Source organism: Sinocyclocheilus anshuiensis, unplaced genomic scaffold, assembly GCF_001515605.1.
Source record: "Sinocyclocheilus anshuiensis isolate Anshui unplaced genomic scaffold, SAMN03320099.WGS_v1.1 scaffold543, whole genome shotgun sequence".
Classification (NCBI taxonomy): Eukaryota; Metazoa; Chordata; class Actinopteri; order Cypriniformes; family Cyprinidae; genus Sinocyclocheilus; species Sinocyclocheilus anshuiensis.
This window is the reverse complement of record NW_015552590.1, coordinates 578,927-588,629: the sequence shown is the minus strand read 5'-3', so window position 1 is coordinate 588,629 and position 9,703 is coordinate 578,927. Positions and strand designations below refer to the sequence as shown.

Here is a 9,703-nt window from a genome sequence, read left to right as displayed (position 1 = left end):
CACATCAGCCACATCAGCAGTGAGAAACCTAAGCTTAAACACACACACACACACACACACACACACACAACACACACACACACACACACACACACACACACACACACACACACCTTTTCCCTGTCTGTGGTCATTTTCTTCTCTATCTTTCTCACACTGTTCTAAATCCTGTGGAATAAATGTAATGAGGAGCTTTAGGTTATTTTTTTAAGGAGATTGAGAAACAAAGCTGCTATGAGGCTAATCTTCGTTATGTGTGAGGGTTTACTTAAGATACAGTTTGGGGACAAAATTGTTAAATCTGACAGAAAAAAAATATTCTAAATAATAGACATGCAATTAAATTTTTATATAGTTTCTTCATCAGAGAAGATTTGGAGAAATTTAGAATTACATCACTTGCTCACCCATGGAACCTCTCCAGTGAATGGGTGCCGTCAGAATGAGAGTCGAAACAGCTGATAAAAATAAATAAATAATCACATTAATCCACAAGACTCCAGTACATCAAGTGAAGTTTGTTAGAAACAAATCTATAATTGAGATGTTTTAACAATAAACCATTTCTTCTGGTTCTGGAGTCCTCTATCCATAATGTTGTTTTCTTCAGTGAAAAAGTCATCTCACTTGAATCAGGAGAGAAATATGCACAGATCAAGCACAGTTTACAAGAGAAAACAGTCTAAAACTGTTCTAAACAAACATGTTGGTGGATTTTGATGAGGAGGACAGCAGGGATGGACTTTTTTTTCTACTGGAGAAAGCGTTATTATGGACTTTTTTAGTCAGAAGCAACAGTTTGAAGTTAAAAACATCTTAATATTAGATTTGTTTTTTACAAACACAAAGAGTTTTGCTTCACATGTCATAAATTGATGGATTTTTGGAGGATTATTGTGATGTTTTTATCAGCTGTTTGGACTCTCATTCTGACGGCACCCATTCACTGCAGAGGATCCATTGTTGAGCAAGTGAGGTAATGCTAAATTTCTCCAAATCTGTTCTGATGAAGAAACAAACTCATCAAATTCTTGGATGGCCTGAGAATGAGTAAATTTTCTGCAAGTTTTAATATTTAGATGAACTACTCCTGTAAGTCTCTTCCTCCTCAGATGGTTCTCCTAAAGAAAAAGAAAGTATATCTCCATAATATTGTGCTCTGACTGGACAAAATATTTTAATATGAATTAGTTTTATAGCTCTGTACATTTGTATATATCCACAATTGATGCATTCATATCTTTTTTTAAGGAAATGTTGGAAATTAATATGATACTTGAATGAAGCGCCATAAAATCTCTGAGAACAAAAGACTTCCTGGCTTTCAATGGAGCTTAATTGCGAGTGGTCCAGTAGGTGAGGTTGCACCAAGCTCACGGCAGGTTCATTCTGCAGTCGCCAGCAGTTCTCCACTGTCAGGCCTCTTTACAATTACCATCCATTGTAGTGGGAACATTAAGATTTTTGTTTTTTAAAGAATTCTCTTCTGCTTACCAAGCCTGCATTTATTTAAACCAAAATACAGCAAAAGCAGTTATACTGTGACATAGTTTTACTATTTAAAATTACTGCTTTCTATTTGAATATATTTTCAAATATAATTTATTCCTGTGATCAAAGCTAAATTTTCAGCATAATTACTCCAGTCTTCAGTGACCCATGATCCACATTTATAATGTTGATGATAAAGACATTTATAATGTTACAAAAGATTTCTATTTCAGATAAATGTTGTTCTTCTGAAATGTCTATTCATCAAAGAGACCTGAAAAAAAAAATCCTACTCAGATGTTTTCAACATAATAAAAATAATAAATGTTTTCTGAGCAGCAAATCAGAATATTAGAATGATTTCTGAAGGATCATGTGACTGGAGTAATGCCGCTAAAAATTGAGCTTTGAAATAAATTACGTTTTAAAATGTATTCAAATAGATTTTTTTTGTTTAAATACTACTTTAAAAACATGTCAGTATATAAGCACAGTCTTGAAAGAATAGATAGAAAATGTATCCTTTTTTAAATTAGTCTAGTTAAATTAAATTATTCAATATGTATGTATGTATGTATGTGTATATATATATATATATATATATATATATACACACACACTGCCAGTCAAACGTTTTTGAACATTAAGATTTTTGTTTTTTAAAGAATTCTCTTCTGCTTACCAAGCCTGCATTTATTTAAACCAAAATACAGCAAAAGCAGTTATACTGTGACATAGTTTTACTATTTAAAATTACTGCTTTCTATTTGAATATATTTTCAAATATAATTTATTCCTGTGATCAAAGCTAAATTTTCAGCATAATTACTCCAGTCTTCAGTGACCCATGATCCACATTTATAATGTTGATGATAAAGACATTTATAATGTTACAAAAGATTTCTATTTCAGATAAATGTTGTTCTTCTGAAATGTCTATTCATCAAAGAGACCTGAAAAAAAAAATCCTACTCAGATGTTTTCAACATAATAAAAATAATAAATGTTTTCTGAGCAGCAAATCAGAATATTAGAATGATTTCTGAAGGATCATGTGACTGGAGTAATGCCGCTAAAAATTGAGCTTTGAAATAAATTACGTTTTAAAATGTATTCAAATAGATTTTTTTTGTTTAAATACTACAAATATTTTGCTGTATTTTGGATCAAATAAATGCAGGCTTGGTGAGCAGAAGGGATGTCTTTAAAATTAACATTAAAAATCTTACTGTTCAAAAACTTTTGACTGGTAGTGTATATCAGTGATTCAAATCCATCTAGAATATCAAAATTCCTTGATAAATTATGATTATATCAATGCCAGTTTTGTTTGCCATCTCTCATGAATTCTTTCTATCCGTTACTCTTTATCGCAGGTCAAAGCAAATGATTATTTTTATAGAGGCAATCTTCCAGGGCACCGTTTTAGTTACCAAGCAACATGGCGATCAGAGTTGGTGTATTTTGCTTAAATTAGACTACGCTGACGAGACAGTTAACGAGACGAATGGCTGTAATGGAAAGCTCGAACATTACATTCTTGTTTCAGTCTACAGCGCGCTCATTACAACAGTGACCCATGGTAGGGTCTATTGAAACAACACAGTCAAGTTCAGCCACCGTGTGTGTTTTTGCAAACCCGCCGAATCCTTGTTTTCTGGTCTCCCTGGTCTTCTAGTTTCTCACTAGTGGTATTTTGTCAGAATGCATATATATCTGATTCATGATCATTTCAGGATCAGCCTCATTTGGGTGTAATTGGGAATCCCTTGCAAAATACATAGTGAAAGAAAAAGGAAAGCAGAATAAATTGCAACTCCCAAATGGCACAAATGAAGTGGCTGTATTTTAGAGATGGTAAGAGGTAGGCTAGTTCAGAAAAGATAGCATTTACTAAACCTTTTCCTTTTCCTAAGATTCGAGCTATGCTTATGCTATCCACGTTCATTTTTATTTTCTGCTTTAATAGACCTATAATTTTGTTGCATGTAAAAATAACATTTCACAAAAATTATATAATTTTGTGTATTTCTTATTTTTGGGCCAATCACAGTCCTATTTTAGTTTTTCACAACCATTTTTTACCCTCTCTTTGTCTCTCAGAATTAAACTGTCTGTTTTTGCAGCTGCAGAACTGCTTTTGTTACAGCCTCTTTGCAAAGACATAGAACAGTTTGACACATTCACAGAATGGCCTGTACCGAAATGTGATGCACAAACTGTTAAAATGATCAGGAACCTTGTTAAAATATATTTCAACCATACGTTTATAACATTGTGATCCCTAAGAAGAATATGCAGAGCTGTTGGTGCTACACACAGACCAGGAATGGCAATGATACGGTTTTGGAAACCTAACTGCAGCTTTTTTGTTTTGTTTGGCTTTGCTTTACTTTGTGTTGTTTCAAATATATTTTTTTTGGTTTGGTTTTGTTTTGTTTTGTTTAGAAGTAGTAGCATCTATCCAATCCAATCTATCCAATTTTGATCAACCAATAGGCATCACTGCGGTGACCCAGTAGTGCACCACAAAACAAAATCTCCACAACACAATGGAAACAAGTTGCAACACAATGAAATTAGCACAAGACAATGGAAACAAGCCACAATACAGCGGAAACAAGTCGCAACACAACAGAAACAAGACACAACACAAAGAAATTAGCACAACACAAAGGAAACAAGCTACAGCACAATGGAAACAAATCACAACTAGGGCTGAACGATAAATCGAAATGGAATCGAGATCGCGATTTGACAGAAGCTGTGATTGTCATGCGTATCTTTCAGTGAAGCACGGTTCTGTGATCAGCAGTAAATCTCCATCCAAAGGCCAGAGGGCGCTCTCGCGCTGAAACTCCAAATATGCCTCGCAGAAGAAACCCAGAAAATGCCTATCGCTGCAGCTGAATAAACAGAAGATTTAACTGCTTTTATTGATTCAACATGACTAATAAACACGACTACGGCAATATACGGTTTATCTAAGTTCTTATTATTACAATTTTCATTATGATTTCCTGCTGATTACAGAACCGGCTTTTTTAACAAAATGCGCAAAATGCGCATTCGATTAATCATGCAGCCCTATTCACAACACAACGGAAACAAGCCACAACGCAACAAAATTAGCACAACACAAAGGAAACAAGCTACAACACAATGGAAACAAATCACAACACAACGAAAACAAGCCACAACGCAACAAAGTTAGCACAACACAAAGGAAAGCGCAAAATGCGCATTCGATTAATCATGCAGCCCTATTCACAACACAACGGAAACAAGCCACAACGCAACAAAGTTAGCACAACACAAAGGAAAAAAGCTACAACACAATGGAAACAAATCACAACACAACGGAAACCAGCCACAATGCAACAAAATTAGCACAACACAATGGAAACAAGCCACAACACAATGAAATTAGCACAAAACAATGAAAACAAGCCATAACGCAAACAAAATTAGCACAACACGACAGAAAAAAAACACAACACAATGGAAACAAATCACAACACAACGAAAACAAGCTACAACACAATGGAAACAAAAAACAGCTGTCATTATCGCGAACGATTTCTTCGATTTCAGAATCACGCAATAAAATCATCTGCGATTTTTTTTTTTGCGTAACTTGTCAGTAACCTACGGCTATGTGTAGTAAATTCTGCTCCATCTAAAAGCACATGATACAATGGAAACAAGCCACAACACAATGAAATTAGCACAAAACAATGGAAACAAGCCACAACGCAAACAAAATTAGCACAACACAACAGAAAAAAGCCACAACACAATGGAAACAAATCACAACACAACGAAAACAAGCTACAACACAGCAAATTAGCACAACACAACAGAAAAAAGCCACAACACAATGGAAACAAATCACAACACAACGAAAACAAGCTACAACACAGCAAATTAGCACAACACAACAGAATTAGTTCTATGCATTGTGTTGTAAAGATTTCATTGTGTTGTAAAGATTTCGTTGTGTTGTGCACTACTGGGCCACTGTACAGCTGATACTAAAAAGCTGCAAGTTGCAGAATTATTCTTTTTTGCTTAGTTAAGTCAAGAAATGCTCTTTTTGGACTGCAGGTTACAGAATTTTTATAGTACCTCAAGTTCATTTTATTCCAGAAGGACCACGGAAAATATGATATGACCCTGTTAAATGAGTCACAACTGTCCTGAGCAAAGAAAGAGCAACCTCTTAGCAATGTTTCACATCTTTGAGTCTGTTGAATATGTGGCCTGGTGCTTGTTTAAACCTTTATGCGCCTCGTTCTCTGTTCCTGCCTCTCAGTGAAAGAGCAGTTCTTGGGAGGGTAGGTGGCTGGAGCTGTGCCAGTCACGACTGGAAGGAGGAGAGAGGGAGCGATAGATAAGACGAGGAAGGAAAGAGCAAGGCTCCTTACATTGCACTCCTTCCACTCTGCTGATGCATAGAAAATGGTGGGTTGACGCACACACTGCCTCATAAGCGTGCATGGACTCATTATAAAGCAACAAGACCACACGCCATTATGTAGTGTTTAGTGACCAGCTATTCCAGTTTTATTGACAATTTATGGGCTCTTATAACAATTTCTGCTTTTATTTTTGAAGGGAAAATTGTGGAATTCTGTGAAATGGATTTCTGTTAAAAAAAAATAATATTGACAATTTATGGGCTCTTATAACAATTTCTGCTTTTATTTTGGAAGGGAAAATTGTGGAATTCTGTGAAATGGATTTCTGTTAAAAAAAAATAGTTATTTTTTTTCATTTCCACTGACCTATTTACCCATTGTTTTTCAAAGCAAAAATGCATTCTGTCCCAAATGTGTGCAAAATCTGATTAATGTATACTTTATTTTATATGCAATTATTTTTGTTATTTTTTTTAGCTTTTTTGTTAAGCTTTTTTTAGTTTTTATTACTTCAGCCTTATTTCAGTAAGTGTGTGTATGTTTTTTTTAGTACTTTATTGCATTTATTAAATAATATATATAAGCATGTCAATGAAAAAATCTTTCTAATGAAAATTAATAGTTTAATGGTTGATAAATAGTATTTGAGTGGTAAATTCAATTACCTTTATCTATTTGTCTGTCTGTCTGTCTAAGTATAATTTCTGATTTTTAAAAGTAGATTGGATTCAATATGAGTTTCCAATTACTTAATGATTGCAAACTTTATTTTCTATAGTTATTGGCTGCCCATTACAAAAGATTATTTTGAATATGAAAAATCGGCTTTCATGAAAAAGAGCAAATTTGTTCTCTTGTGCTTCATCCATTCCTCAGGGAAGAAAGAGAGACACACATGAAACAATGCATGTAATAATTTTATCAGCATCTTTGGTGAAAAAGGGTGCAGGAAATAAAAAGCAAGACCAATAAGAGAACAGGCAAATGGAAACGAAAGAGAGATGGGGAAAAAATAAATAACATAAGGAACAAGGAGTGTCCATGGAATCAGAGAGAAAGAGAGGGCAGGAAAATTGAGAGAACGACAAGAAAGGCCTCTAACAAAACTGATCAAAAGCTCCTAAATCTCTAAGGACTCAGAAAGAAGGCAAGAGAGGCAGAAGTGCACTGCTGAGGAGCTGCGAACTGAAAAAGGGAAGGATGAAAGAAATAAAAGTGAAGCAGGAACAAAGAGTGGAGGAATGACACAGCAATGGATCGTTAGCACACGGGCCTTCACCCTGTTTCCACACTTTCAGGCTTCGACAAGGGAACATTTTCTCTACTAATTCAGGGCTGCTTCCTTGACAGAAACTTATAGTGTTTTTGTTTTTTCTAAAAGAAAACATTCAGTAAACACTTTATTTTCAGTCTTATTAGACTTTTTGACTTCTAAAACGTGTTTGATTTTTACAATGTGAGTGATGTTTGCTTGTCTAAAACGTGCCACAGAGATACTAGCATGTATGGTGGTTGCTAGGTTGTTTCTAGGTGGTTGCTAAGGCGTTTGGATTGTTTATTAGTGTTTGAGGTTGTTTGGGTGTTTTTAATAGATGCTGGGCGGGGTTTATATGGGCTGTAGCTCATTTCAGTGGGGTTGATGAGGGTGAGTGTTTGCTAGGACATTGTTGGGTGGTTGCTAAGGTGTTTGAATTGGTTGTTTGCTCATTGCTGTCAGGGTGCTAAGTTGGGGTGGGCAGTATGACCAAAATCTTATATCATGATTTACATTTACATTTAGTCATTTTGCAGACGATTTTATCCAAAGCAACTTACAATTGGGTAATAAATGATATGAGTAATTTTATTTCACGGTAGCAATATATATCACAATATAGTTATTTTTGCTTTCAATAAGTTGCTAAGGTGTTTGAATTGGTTGTTTGCTCATTGCTGTCAGGGTGCTAAGTTGGGGTGGGCAGTATGACCAAAATCTTATATCATGATTTACATTTACATTTAGTCATTTTGCAGACGCTTTTATCCAAAGCAACTTACAATTGGGTAATAAATGATATGAGTAATTTTATTTCACGGTAACAATATATATCACAATATAGTTATTTTTGCTTTCAATAAGTTCTTTAGGATATCAAAATGTTTGATACTATAGAAATTTCATAATTCTTGTCACCAGTGTCAATATCACAAAAAAACTAATGCTAGCCTAAAAAAAAAAACAATTAAAAAAACTCAAGTTGACTGAAGACAAGTAAACAGTCAGCTATTAAATAAGAATAAGAAGCTAATAGCAATAGGACAAAAAACTACTGTAGAACAAATTAAATAAATGCTACATACATTGTATAAAGTAATCAAATGTATAAAAACACTGCTGTGTAAATTAAATATATATTTCTTATTCATAAAGTTACAAAACTGATTTAGTCAAGAGCAGTGAGAGTTTTTGTCTCTTTTGTTGTTTGATTAACATGAATGACAGACAGCCGGAATATTAGACTGCTGTCACTTTAAGAGCTACCCGGGTCCAATATACTGTAACACATGTGTTTTCTTTCTCAGCTGTTTGCTTTCACATAAGACCTAAATTACAGTGTTTACGAGGATCCTTGCAAAGACGGGCATGTTGGTCTATAAAGCGCAAAAACATAATACTCTATGACCACTGCCTTCACATGCGTGCGCCTCGCTGACTGCGCTCAGAAACAAAATCTCAGACAGCTTGCGCATATAGCGAAATGTCTTCTCTTTTGCTGCTGCTTGCGTGTCAACTACATGTAACTGCGATAGAGACAATAGTTCAAAATCTCAACTGGTCGAACAATTTTCTACTGGTTAATCGTGTCTACCGGTTAATCATAACCAGAATATGATTGACAGGTGAAGCAACCAATCACATTTCGTTTTGTTTTGGGCTGCGTCATGTTTAAGGGTGTGGAAATGTCCCCACGATAACAGACTGGTGTGTAAAACTCTTGGACATATTTTAAAGAGTCTATCCTGTGAACATATTTCACATACTTTTGAAAATCCAGTGTTTAGTTGATCCCGATAAGCTGTCATTTTCAGTTGTAAACATGGCGGATTTCTTCTTCCATGAGCTGGTTTTGGCATCACGGCATCTTTGTTTCCAGGCGGAACGTTAAAGAACGCGACACATGCATTTCCCGGAAATCCTGTAGAATCCAACCAATCAGATGATGACTTAGAAACTCCTGAAGTGTTTCCCATTTTGTTTTCCATATGCATCAGACGTTCAGCCAATGGTCCATGGTGTCATTGCCACATTTGAAACTTGAAAAACAATGAAACAGATATTTTCAGATTGCTCGTTAGTACTGCTGGTTAGCTTTTGCTGTTCACAGACAGTGATGCTAATGCTTTGATTCTGAGTAGCACAGTATTGGCAACATGTGAGAAGTGGCAGTATGCTAAAGATTAAAATGTATACATTTTTTACTGCGTTCCGACCCTCTTTGAGCATTGAGGGTGAGTACATGGTGACAGAACTTGAACTCTCCCTTTAAACAGATTCCAGTTCTTTTTTCTTAGCTCTTTGCATTCTCTTTTTTTTTCTTTGTACTGTACGTTCACACCTTATGTTTTCTTTGTACTGTACGTTCACACCTTATGTTTGGCGTTCCAATCCCTAGTATCCCTTGTGCAGTCAGTGTCTTTCAGCACTTGTTCTCTTGGCTTCTGTCATTCTGTATCCTCCCCCCAGTGCTCTCTCTTTCTCTCTCTGTCCCTTGCTCTCTCTCACTGTCCTTTGAAGTGTAAATCTCTTCAGC

The 9,703-nt window shown here is 35.3% G+C and overlaps 1 protein-coding gene across 2 annotated transcripts in view; it reads left to right on the top strand.

The window, feature by feature from the left end:
* The window catches only part of LOC107665513 (protein phosphatase 1 regulatory subunit 29-like), a 153,808-nt gene that overhangs the window by 93,979 nt on the left and 50,126 nt on the right, over positions 1-9,703 (top strand). The window contains exon 3 of one of the 2 annotated variants that reach the window (XR_001631558.1): positions 5,807-6,014. The exons of the other annotated variant lie outside the window; for it this stretch is intronic. The gene's annotated coding sequence lies outside the window, so the exon portion shown is untranslated. Of the gene's footprint in view, positions 1-5,806; positions 6,015-9,703 lie in introns of those variants that run through there. 2 annotated transcript variants of the gene reach the window in all.